This window comes from Salvelinus alpinus, chromosome 7 (genome assembly GCF_045679555.1).
Source record: "Salvelinus alpinus chromosome 7, SLU_Salpinus.1, whole genome shotgun sequence".
Lineage (NCBI taxonomy): Eukaryota > Metazoa > Chordata > Actinopteri > Salmoniformes > Salmonidae > Salvelinus > Salvelinus alpinus.
Genome location: NC_092092.1, coordinates 57,640,070 through 57,653,841, shown reverse-complemented (window position 1 = coordinate 57,653,841; position 13,772 = coordinate 57,640,070). Strand labels below are relative to the sequence as shown.

The following is a 13,772-nucleotide window of genomic DNA, read 5'->3' as shown; positions in this document are numbered from 1 at the left end:
CAAGAGCACTGAACACAGAGCACCGAACATAGAGCACTGAACACAGAGCACTGAACACAAAGCACTGAACAAGAGCACTGAACACAGAGCACCGAACATAGAGCACTGAACACAGAGCACTGAACACAAAGCACTGAACAAGAGCACTGAACACAAAGCACTGAACAAGAGCACTGAACACAGAGCACTGAACAAGAACACTGAACACAGAGCACTGAACACAAAGCACTGAACACAGAGCACTGAACACAGAGCACCGAACATAGAGCACTGAACACAGAGCACTGAACACAAAGCACTGAACAAGAGCACTGAACACAAAGCACTGAACAAGAGCACTGAACACAAAGCACTGAACAAGAGCACTGAACACAGAGCACTGAACAAGAGCACTGAACACAAAGCACTGAACACAGAGCACTGAACACAAAGCACTGAACACAGAGCACTGAACAAGAGCACTGAATACAAAGCACTGAACAAGAGCACTGAACAAGAGCACTGAACACAAAGCACTGAACACAGAGCACTGAACAAGAGCACTGAACAAGAGCACTGAACACAAAGCACTGAACAAGAGCACTGAACACAAAGCACTGAACACAGAGCACTGAACAAGAGCACTGAATACAAAGCACTGAACAAGAGCACTGAACAAGAGCACTGAACAAGAGCACTGAACAGAAAGCACTGAACAAGAGCACTGAACACATAGCACTGAACACCTGTATTGAGTTTGTCTCAGAAGCTGGTGTTTGAAGAGGCTTTACCCAAGGCCAGACACAGCGGAGGAGGGTTGTAGGGCCCGTGTTTCCATCGATCAGGGTCATGCTGCAGGCCAGGCCCCCTGAAGGAGGCCCCTGGTGAAGGGTTCAACACCCACCATGTACTGTATGTACACTATGCTTCTGGAATAGAAACTGCGGTTGACTCCCTCTCTCTACGAAGAAAGAATTACTGCAGACTACACTATTCCTTTACTATCTTTAATAGTGATGATGTCTGAGGTGGCTCTTCATCAGCTAGGGTTTCTTCCTGCGCCAGTAGTGAAGAGTTTGGTTCTCTCTGTACCCAAATGAACCTGGAATGTAAGAGCGATAGACGACAAAGCTCGTTGGCCTCTCATTGGCCAATGTCATCCTGAGCTGTTGCTATAGGAATTGTTTCATTTTACTGCAGGTGATTAGGCATGCATCTGCGGTGCGGTGTCTGCATGTCCACCACAATCAATAGCCCCTCTGAGCGCTGTCTCTGACAAATAGTGCGAAGGTCTACTTTATGTGGAAATCAGTGAAAATGCTGAGAAACGATGCCGACTTGAAAATGGCTCTTTTTTTGTATGTGTGCTGTAGCAGAGTGGCCTAACGTTATGATAATGTCTAATTAATTAGGCAATTAATCATGGAATGTAAAATATGGACTTATCTATATTCTACGGTAAACAGGGCACCAACCATCATTTAAGTCGATAGGAAATGCTCTTAGCATGTAGCATAAACCGCAGGCCTACTTGTCACAATTACAATCTCAAGGTTCTGTGAGGTTCTTTTAATGACAAGTCAGATTCAAAATCTCAGAGACAGTGATATTATTTTATAAAACAAATATTAATTTAAAAAACAAGGTAATACTACGGTACAGGATTAATTGATCAGTGACAGATTATGGCAAAAACGATAAGCACCGATGAAGTAGTTAGCAAGGGGAAGGGAGAGGACGGTGTAGGATAAGCAATTATTTCACAATCATTCTAAACGAGACAAAGCAGGTCATTTTAAAAGGGAAATGGCCTAAGCAGTATCGAGGTTTTACACGCTCACAACAATAGGGATTACACGAGTGAGGAAAGGCTGCATTGAATGCTCTTGCGTGAAATTCAGTAGTAGCTCAATCTCTGGCCGGGTTCCCAAACATCCTTACATAAAGGAAGGAGGTCATGGGGGTGTTCAGTTCGAATGGACAATGAGGGCGGGGCTAGGTGCTGAGGCTCCTTGCCTGATTCTTAGGTCTGGCATAGCAGCAGGTACACCCAACCCCAGGGAGGAGAGTCCCTTTCCTTAGGGAATTGAATATTCTTCCATTATTGATAGATAAATCCTTTGTACAACTGGGAAAGATGGGTCATTTTTCAGGGCATAATGTTCCCTACACAATGATACAAAACATGACATGTTCTCCTTGAAATAGAGATAAGTTACTCAGGGAGAATTCACAATATCATGTAACATTTCAACAGCACACAATGATCATAGCATGCATCAGTACACTTCTTGCCTCCCAGCCTGGATCCTTATGTAATGATTTCTCCCAGAAAGCAAGGTTGTTGGTGTTAACAAGAATGTTCACCTGATTCCATATGTATGGTCTGGATTCTGTCCATTTAAAGCAGGGCGAGCCATTTGGCGGGCGCCGGCTGTTACGGTGCCATCCTGGATAGAACGTTTGAAAATGTAACGGCGTTTAATGGCCCTCTGGAGTGTTATCTTGTAATGAGTGGCTGGGCTGTGTCACGTCTTTTTATCTCTACCGTTGTCATGCCGATGGGCAATAGATGTGTATTGGGTACTGTCTGCCAACTGCCAGGCTTTCGGAATTGGCCCGGTCTTTCGTCAGTGCGACGTCCCTACTGTGCTTTAATTTATCTTGTAGCAATTTGCTTCGCCTTCTCTCCACTCAGAGCTCAGTGTCCCTGTATGGTGACACCGCTAGCGCTTGGAACCATTTGAGAAACCAGAGACCGACTGCGGCAATTGCTTTCTGTTTGGTGGAGTGCATTGGCCTGGCCTTGTCCTTGAACCATGGTCAAATGCGGCCGTGACTTGTACAAGGGCCGGTGTTCCTGCATCATTAATAGAACACTCCAGTTCCTTGTGCACGTGTCACTGCACAGCAACCACTTTCCAGTAAACAGGACATGAACTGTGTGTGTGTCTGTGTATCGGCGTGTGTCAGTGTTAATTTCGTCAACAAATACAGTGACTCAAAAATTCGTCAAACACCTATTTTTCAGTGACGATTGACGTGACGACAACTGACTAAGTAGACTGAGAAAAAAATGTAACCAAATGGGGAAAAAAAAAAATTAAGTTGACTAAAATGAGACAAAATTATCTCTGTGACTAAAATCTGACTGCGTGGACTGGACAATGGTTTTTTAAGAGATTGAGAGCTTTTCAGTGATACGCACAATTAATATTAGCAGCACAGATGCGCCTCGCAGTTCTGCTCAGCAGTGGGAGGGACACACCACACCCGGCCTACATCAGCTGGTGAGCTGCAGGGGAGCAAGAGATGAGTGTGGGCAGACAGTTCACTCCGACTCATTGTGCAGGCGACTCTCTTGCTTCCCCACCACCAGCCTTCTAATTAACTACTCTTTGCCAGGTTAAGAAACACAAGCTGCTTCACAAAGGGAAAAACAATAGCAGCATTGAGTTTCACAGTAAAATGTTTTTCTCTCCTTGCAGTATAGCAAAGTAGACTGGCTTTGAATTTATAGTCTCACTCAACCCTCCCACTTTCCCCACTGCATTTCATAGCCAGGTTCCATAGCCAAGTCACCCTCTTCCCCGAGAAAACGGCTTGAGAGATTTACAGTTCAAAAGCCTAATACTGGCTACGTTTTTATATTTTATTTATATTGTGCATTGGCGGGCTGCATTTTACATTCATAAAGCACAGCCCGGGCTGGTCTAAACCTAGGCTACTTGCGGACTGGACCGTTAACCATTTGTTTAGGCTACACCTTGCTCAGTCATGTTACCTCATTAGTTAGCTATAGCTAACAACCTGCAGCGCGTTCAGCAGGACGCAAGGTTTTGGAACGTTCAGATAGAAATATGCTATGTAGAACAAACCTGCCTCTCTGCCATGTTAAATAAGGAATAACGTCAGCTCTTTATGTAATTTCTATCTGCAATGTTCAAGAACGTTTTACAACTGAACGTGGCCCTGGTAACATTACCAGTAGCCTACATGCAATCATTTGGTGGCACAGAAAGAAAGGAAAAATGAAAGCAAACAATTTATTGACAAAATCCCTATTGCCACTACACTATATCTGACTGGTTAGATACCTTTCTTTTTGAGTTACTGTGGACCCAGTGACTCAGACTGGAGCACTTGGACTCGAACTCCTGCACAGTGGACTTGGGACTTGATGCGGACTTGAGGTTAAGTGATGCCACTACATCACTGGGTGTAACAGTCATTTGCTTCCATTCAAAGTCATTCAACCCAGTTGTACTTTTGGATATCAGTGTGGCTGCGGCCACCAGTGGAATGTTGATATCAATGGCAACTGGGTGATGGAGGTTCAACCCATACTATTTTGCGGCACAATCTAATGATTGCGCTACTCTCTCTCCCTCTGTCTCTCTCTCTCTGTCTGTCGCTCTCTCTCGCTTTCTCTCTTTCTGTCTGTCACTCTCTCTCGCTTTGTCTCTCTCTCTCTGTCGCTCACTCTCTCTCTCTCTCTCTCTCTCTCTCTCTCTCTCTCTCTCTCTCTCTCTCTCTCTCTCTCTCTCTCTCTCTCTCTCTCTCTCTCTCTCTCTCTCTCTCTCTCTCTCTCTCTCTCTCTCTCTCTCTCTCTCTCTCTCTCTCTCTCTCTCTCTCTGTCGCTCTCTCTCGCTTTGTCTCTTTCTCTCTGTTGCTCTCTCTCTCTGTCTCTCTCTCTCTGTCGCTCACTCTCTCTCTCTCACTCTATCTCTGTCGCCCACTCTGTCTCTCTGTCGCTCTTTCTCTCTGTCGCTCTCTCTCTCTCTCTGTCGCTCACTCTCTCTCTCTCTGTCTCTCTCGCTCTGTCTATCTTGCTTGCTCTCACTTTCTCTCTCTCTCTCTCTCTCTCTCTCTCTCTCTCTCTCTCTCTCGCTCTCTCTCTCTCAATTCAATTCAATTTAAATTTAAGGGCTTTATTGGCATGGGAAACACATGTTGACATTGCCAAAGCAAGTGAACTAAATAATAAACAAAAGTGAAATAAACAATAAAAATGAACACTAAACATTACACTCACAAAGTTCCAAAAGTATAAAGACACTACAAATTTCACAAATCTCTCTCTCTCTCTCTGCACTTGTGTGTCTCTGTTTGTTTTGTATGTAATGTGTAATATCTATGTAGGCTGAATTAGGAATTTATCTGGCCATATATATATATATATATATTATATATGATATTCTTATATATGCTTATATGTTTGTCATATTTCTGCTGTTGGGAAGAGAATACGATGTTATGCATAAACATATGTTGGAAGGACAAAGCTATAGTGGCAAGAAAAAGTATGTGAACCCTTTGGAATTACCTGGATTTCTGCATAAATTGGTCATAAAATTTGAACTAAGTCACGACAATAGACAAACATGCTGTGATTAAACTAATAATATTGAATACATCATTTAAACATTCACAGTTTAGGTTGGAAAACGTTTGTGAACCCCTAGGCTAATGACTTCTCCAAAAGCTAATTCGAGTCAGCAGTCAGCTAACCTGGAGTACAATCATTGAGACAAGGTTGGAGATGTTGGTTACAGCTGCCTTACCCTATAAAAAACACTCACAACATTTGAGTTTGCTATTCAGAAGAAGCATTGCTTGATGTGAACCATGCCTCAAACAAAATAGATCTCAGAAGACCTAAGATTAAGAATTGTTGACTTGCAAAAGTATCTCTAAAAGCCTTGATGTTCATCAGTCCATGGTAAGACAAATTGTCTATAAATGGAGAAAGTTCAGCACTGTTGCTACTCTCCCTAGGAGTGGCCGTCCTGGAAAGACGACAGCAAGAGCACAGAGCAGAATGCTCAATGAGATTAAGAAGAATCCTGGAGTGTCAGCTAAAGACTTACAGAAATCTCTGGAACATCCTCATCTCTGATAACGGGACTACGATACGTAAAACACTAAACAGAAATGATGTTCATGGGAGGACACCACAGACAAACAAAAAAAACATTGCTGCACGTCTGAAGTTTGCAAAAGTGCACCAGGATGTTCCACAGCGCTACTGGAAAAATATTCTATGGACAGATGAAACTACAGATGAGTTGTTTGGAAGGAACACACAACACTGTGTGGAGAAGAAAAAAAGTGACAGCACACCAACACCTCATCCCAACCGTAAAGTCTGGTGGAGGGAGCATCATGGTTTGGGGCTGCTTTGCTGCCTCAGGGCCTGGACAGCTTGCTGTCATTGACGGACAAATTAATTCCCAAGTTTATCAAGACATTTTACAGGAGAATGTTAGGTTATCTGTCCCCCAATTGAAGCTCAACAGAAGTTGGGTGATGCAACAGGACAACGACCGAAAACACAGAAGTAAATCAACAACAGAATGGCTTCAACAGAAGAAAATACTCCTTCTGGGGTGGCCCAGTCAGAGTCCAGAGTCCAAAATTCCTCCTGACTGACTGCAGGTCTGGTCCGCAACTACAGAAAACGTTTGGTTGAGGTTATTGCTGCCAAAGGAGGGTCAACCAGTTCAACCAATTCAAGGGTTCACATACTTTTCCCACCCTGCACTGTGAATGTTTACACGGTGTGTTCAATAAAGACATGAAAACGTTAAATTGTTTGTGTGTTATTGGGTTAAGCACACTGTGTCTGTCTATTGTTGTGACTAGATGAAGATCAGACCAAATTTTATGACCAATTTATGCAGAAATCCAGGTAATTCCAAAGGGTTCACATACTTGTTCTTGCCACTGTATGTACGTTTGTGTAAATGGACGTAATTGATTTCTGTTTACTATAGGTTAATGATGTGACTAAAATGAAAGGGTTTTCATTCATTTAAACAATAACTAGACTAAATCATTATTCCCCATTCCCTCTCTTCATGCTCTACCTCGACAGACAGGAATATAACTAATCTAATTAAGGATATAACTATAACTAATCAATTACTGCTTTAGGTTTACAATATTAAGAGAAATACTGTGGGTCTCTGTCTCCTGTCTCATGCAGCTCAGCGATGTTTAGACTTATCTGGGGAAGAATGAGGTCACAGGTCACTGTGTGATCCTGGGTTATTGCTTTGTAGCTGGCTGTCTGCCTGTCTCTGCTTCTTCCTGTCTTAACTCTGAACACCATCTCAGAGACTAAGACAACAGCAGCAACTCTGTTGTTATTACCGTCAGACATCACAGACCAACTCTAGCAACTCCTAGATTAATTGTGTGCAAATTTTTTTGGTGTGTTTGATCCACATATCTACAAAGATTATGGCACAGTTATATATAGTAACACTCAAGAATAGTGTTAAGGATTTTCAATAGCTGTTCATGCTGAGCTGTTTGCCGGCTTTGTAAGGTTTTTAGCTCAAGGGATGAAACAAATGGTTTTGTGAAGCTGTGAAACTGTGAAAGTAGACCTGATTGTGATTTTAAACAAACAGAAAACTTTGACACATTGCCACACTTAGAATCTCTCTGCACCTACTCTACGTGGAGGTTCACGGACCAGGAAGGGTACCAATGAAAGCCTGTTTCCCTCCTCAGCCCTACTGATCCCCCAGACAGCCTCCATCCAGCTTTAACTTCCAGTATTGATTACAGTTTGGGCCTCTGAGGTCTGCATACTGTTAGGAAACCCATCCACTCTGTAGTGTGTGTGTGTGTGTGTGTGTGTGTGTGTGTGTGTGTGTGTGTGTGTGTGTGTGTGTGTGTGTGTGTGTGTGTGTGTGTGTGTGTGTGTGTGTGTGTGTGTGTGTGTGTGTGTGTGTGTGTGTGTGTGTGTGTGTGTGTGTGTGTGTGTGTGTGTGTGTGTGTGTGTGTGTGTGTGTGTGTGTGCGTGCCAGCCGCAGATCCCTACAGACCATTCATTCTAGTGTGATGTGTGTGTTGACAGGGTTGATATGACACATGTACAGACTGGGGAGAAGGCCTACGTGTGTTCCTGGAAACCGTAGCCAACACCGCTCCATCTGGTGGTGTGTCTAACAGCCAGCTGCCTCCCTCCCACGGGTCCAGCAACGCCAGCCACACAACCGATGCTCTCACCACGCAACCATGGCAACCAGAAACCCCATGACGGCCACATCCTCCTCTTCCTCTCCTCCTCCTCCCCCTCTCTTTCCTTCCCGATCGTCTTCCTTGCCTTCGTTAGTGCTCCTGGTCTAAGAAATCTCGACCTGTGCGCTCACTCTCGATAGAGAGACGTTAATCAACGGACTTTCACTCATGCAGCACAAAGGTCACATACCCTTAAACCATATTGTATACCCACATACCCACCCAGCTCCCAGTCACTCCCACACACACAGCCAACTGCATACACACACATACACACGCCCTCATTTACAATACCATCTCCCTGAGGTCACGGTGGAGATGAGTCCATCTGTCCACTAAGTGCCCCCAGGCCTTCTCTCTCTTCCTCATCTCCTGTGGTGAAATGGATTATTAGAGCCTCAGCTGCAGAAAGAGTTGCCCCAGGGATTCCTACTTCACCCCAGCCCAGTCTGGTAACCCACAGAGATGCACTCCCTGCCATACACATATACACACACGCTAAATGTAAACACACGCATGCTACACTCACGCATACACACCTCTCTCTCCCAGCCAAGACACAGCAGGCTCCATAATAGATGATGGACCAGTCAAGCCATGACACCTACAGGAGGACTTGGCTACTCAAACTAGCCCTCCGGTAACACCCTTCTACCACACCGGAGTACTACCTGATCCATCACTCACTCCCACTGCCGTGCTTCCATTTCCATCCATCTCCCAGAGAAATTGTGTTCTGAAATGAATTATTATTTACAACCGTCTTACTCCGTTTGGCCCCTTGCTACCTTATGTTGTGTGAGTTTGTGTGAGCTGCAGCAAACAAACACCAACGAGTTTTGCTTCGACTCTCTGCCTAACTCTGCTCTCTGCCTAACTCTGCTCTCTGCCTAACTCTGCTCTCTGCCTAACTCTGCTCTCTGCCTAACTCTGCTCTCTGCCTAACTCTTCTCTCTGCCTAACTCTGCTCTCTGCCTAACTCTGCTCTCTGCCTAACTCTTCTCTCTGCCTAACTCTGCTCTCTGCCTAACTCTGCTCTCTGCCTAACTCTTCTCTCTGCCTAACTCTGCTCTCTGCCTAACTCTGCTCTCTGCCTAACTCTTCTCTCTGCCTAACTCTGCTCTCTGCCTAACTCTGCTCTCTGCCTAACTCTGCTCTCTGCCTAACTCTGCTCTCTGCCTAACTCTTCTCTCTGCCTAACTCTGCTCTCTGCCTAACACTGCTCTCTGCCTAACTCTGCTCTCTGCCTAACTCTGCTCTCTGCCTAACTCTGCTCTCTGCCTAACTCTGCTCTCTGCCTAACTCTGCTCTCTGCCTAACTCTTCTCTCTGTTTAACTCTGCTCTCTGCCTAACTCTTCTCTCTGCCTAACTCTGCTCTCTGCCTAACTCTGCTCTCTGCCTAACTCTGCTCTCTGCCTAACATTGACAGCTCCTCGCTTGCTTGTAAGTCTTCATTAAGTCTTTTGCAAAACACTTTGGGGAAAATCTGAAGTTTTGGGAAAGTAGGGCACTGCTGTAAAAAAATAATGATGTCTACTCTGAGAAGAAATTGGTTATGTCATCTCTCCAATATGGGTATGCGCTATGAAGGTACTGCCTTTGTTGGTATTTGTTAGATTGAAGGGCTACTGTGTCTGTGTGTGTGCGTATTCCCTCGGAAGAGATGGATTGCAGTATTTGCCTTATAAGTTGCTATTGTTGCCAGCTCACTCAGAGACGGTTGGCAGGCACTAATGGCTCTTAGTGAAACCTGTATAAACTCTCTGCCTCCAATGTAAACATAGATCTTTATTATGCTAATGCTAGATCAGACCATTCACATGCACAACTCCCACTGCTACCACCAGCCTGCTGTAACTGTATTTATTATCTCTGTCTATTATACTGTTATTATGACTTATCTCTCTGTTGTTATGACTTATCTCTCTGTTATTATGACTTATCTCACTGACATTATGACTTATTTCTCTGATATTATGACTTATCTCACTGATATTATGACTTATCTCTGCTATTATGGCATATCTCACTGATATTATGACTTATCTCACTGTTATTATGACTTATCTCACTGATATTATGACTTATCTCTCTGATATTATGACTTATCTCACTGATATTATGACTTATCTCTCTGATATTATGACTTATCTCACTGATATTATGACTTATTTCTATGATATTATGACTTATCTCACTGATATTATGACTTATCTCACTGATATTATGACTTATTTCTCTGATATTATGACTTATCTCACTGATATTATGACTTATCTCTCTGATATTATGACTGATCTCACTCATATTATGACTTATTTCTCTGATATTATGACTTATCTCACTGATATTATGACTTATCTCTGCTATTATGACTTATCTCTCAGCTATTATGACTTATCTCTCAGCTATTATGACTTATCTCACTGATATTATGACTTATCTCACTGATATTATGACTTATTTCTCTGATATTATGACTTATCTCACTGATATTATGACTTATCTCTCTGATATTATGACTGATCTCACTCATATTATGACTTATTTCTCTGATATTATGACTTATCTCACTGATATTATGACTTATCTCTCTGATATTATGACTTATCTCACTGATATTATGACTTATCTCTGCTATTATGACTTATCTCTCAGCTATTATGACTTATCTCTCAGCTATTATGACTTATCTCACTGATATTATGACTTATATCACTGATATTATGACTTATCTCTCTGCTATTATGCCTTATCTCTCTGCTATTATGACTTATCTCTGCTATTATGACTTATCTCACTGATATTATGACTTATCTCTCTGATATTATGACTTATCTCTCTGATATTATGACTTATCTCACTGATATTATGACTTATCTCTCTGATATTATGACTTATCTCACTGATATTATGACTTATTTCTCTGATATGATGACTTATCTCACTGATATTATGACTTATCTCACTCATATTATGACTTATCTCTCTGCTATTATGCCTTATCTCTCTGCTATTATGACTTATCTCTGCTATTATGACTTATCTCACTGATATTATGACTTATCTCACTGATATTATGACTTATCTGTCTGCTATTATGACTTATCTCACTGATATTATGACTTATCTCTGCTATTATGACTTATCTCTGCTATTATGACTTAGCTCTGCTATTATGACTTATCTCACTGCTATTATGCCTTATCTTTCTGCTATTATGACTTATATCTCTGCTATTATGACTTATCTCACTGATATTATGACTTATCGCTCTGCTATTATGACTTATCTCTCTGCTATTATGACTTATCTCACTGATATTATGACTTATCTCACTGCTATTATGACTTATATCTGCTAATATGGCATATCTCACTGATATTATGACTTATCTCACTGTTATTATGACTTATCTCACTAATATTATGACTTATCTCTCTGATATTATGACTTATCTCTCTGATATTATGACTTATCTCTCTGATATTATGACTTATCTCTCTGATATTATGACTTATCTCTCTGATATTATGACTTATCTCACTGATATTATGACTTATTTCTCTGATATTATGACTTCTCACTGATATTATGACTTATCTCTCTGATATTATGACTTATCTCACTGATATTATGACTTATCTCTGCTATTATGACTTATCTCTGCTATTATGACTTATTTCTCAGCTATTATGATTTAACTCTGCTATTATGACTTATCTCACTGATATTATGACTTATATCACTGATATTATGACTTATATCACTGATATTATGACTTATCTCTCTGCTATTATGCCTTATCTCTCTGCTATTATGACTTCTCTCTGCTATTATGACTTATCTCACTGATATTATGACTTTCTCACTGATATTATGACTTATCTGTCTGCTATTATGACTTATCTCACTGATATTATGACTTATCTCTGCTATTATGACTTATCTCGGCTATTATGACTTATCTCTCTGCTATTATGACTTATCTCTCTGCTATTATGACTAATCTCAGCTATTATGACTTATCTCACTGATATTATGACTTATCTCTGCTATTATGACTTATCTCGGCTATTAAGACTTATCTCTCTGCTATTATGACTTATCTCTCTGCTATTATGACTTAGCTCTGCTATTATGACTTATCTCACTGCTATTATGCCTTATCTTTCTGCTATTATGACTTATATCTCTGCTATTATGACTTATCTCACTGATATTATGACTTATCGCTCTGCTATTATGACTTATCTCTCTGCTATTATGACTTATCTCACTGATATTATGACTTATCTCACTGCTATTATGACTTATATCTGCTAATATGGCATATCTCACTGATATTATGACTTATCTCACTGTTATTATGACTTATCTCACTAATATTATGACTTATCTCTCTGATATTATGACTTATCTCTCTGATATTATGACTTATCTCTCTGATATTATGACTTATCTCACTGATATTATGACTTATATCACTGATATTATGACTTATATCACTGATATTATGACTTATCTCTCTGCTATTATGCCTTATCTCTCTGCTATTATGACTTATCTCTGCTATTATGACTTATCTCACTGATATTATGACTTTCTCACTGATATTATGACTTATCTGTCTGCTATTATGACTTATCTCACTGATATTATGACTTATCTCTGCTATTATGACTTATCTCGGCTATTATGACTTATCTCTCTGCTATTATGACTTATCTCTCTGCTATTATGACTAATCTCAGCTATTATGGCATATCTCACTGATATTATGACTTATCTCACTGTTATTATGACTTATCTCACTGATATTATGACTTATCTCTCTGATATTATGACTTATCTCACTGATATTATGACTTATCTCACTGATATTATGACTTATATCTCTGCTATTATGACTTATCTCACTGATATTATGACTTATCTCTGCTATTATGACTTATCTCTCTGATATTATGACTTATCTCACTGATATTATGACTTATCTCTCTGCTATTATGACTTATCTCTCTGCTATTATGACTTATCTCTGCTATTATGACTTATCTCTGCTATTATGACTTATCTCTCTGCTGTTATGCCTTATCTCTCTGCTATTATGACTTATCTCTGCTATTATGACTTATCTCACTGATATTATGACTTATCTCACTGATATTATGATTTATCTCTCTGCTATTATGACTTATCCCACTGATATTATGACTTATCTCTGCTATTATGACTTATCTCACTGATATAATGACTTATCTCTGCTATTATGACTTTTCTCTCTGTTATTATGACTTACCTATCTGTTATTATGACTTATCCCGCTGTTATTACGACTTACCCCTCTGTTATTCTGACTTATCTCTCTGTTATTCTGACTATCTCTCTTATAGGTCAGTGTGTATCACATACTCCTATATTGTTATAGCATACTGTCTTTCATCCTCTGCTATTTCCTCAACTAGGACAATAAAGGATCTTATCTGACTCTAATCATGTTGTGGTAAAATGAGGTGGATTTTGTGGGTGGAAAAAGACAGAAACTAAGAGAGGAGGAAAAGGACAACATGAGTGGTGCTGATGACAATGGTTGTGATGACACTGGGCATGATCAGGATGATAATCCTGATGACAACACTGACAATTACATTTCCAATAATATGTAGGGGGCATTGGGGAGTACTAATGTGTTGCCTCTAGCAGGTATGGAGGAGAAAAGCATTCCTAGGGTCCTCAGTGACCACCACTTAGACTG

General features: G+C 40.8%; 1 long non-coding RNA gene across 2 annotated transcripts in view; it reads left to right on the top strand.

Annotated features, from left to right (window-relative positions):
• LOC139581305 (uncharacterized) overlaps positions 1-13,510 on the top strand; it is a 244,252-nt gene extending 230,742 nt beyond the window's left edge. For both annotated transcript variants that reach the window (XR_011676195.1, XR_011676196.1), the window contains one exon: positions 7,850-13,510. This is a non-coding gene — a long non-coding RNA (uncharacterized lncRNA). The remainder of the gene's footprint in view (positions 1-7,849) is intronic.
• Positions 13,511-13,772: the final 262 nt, after the last annotated feature.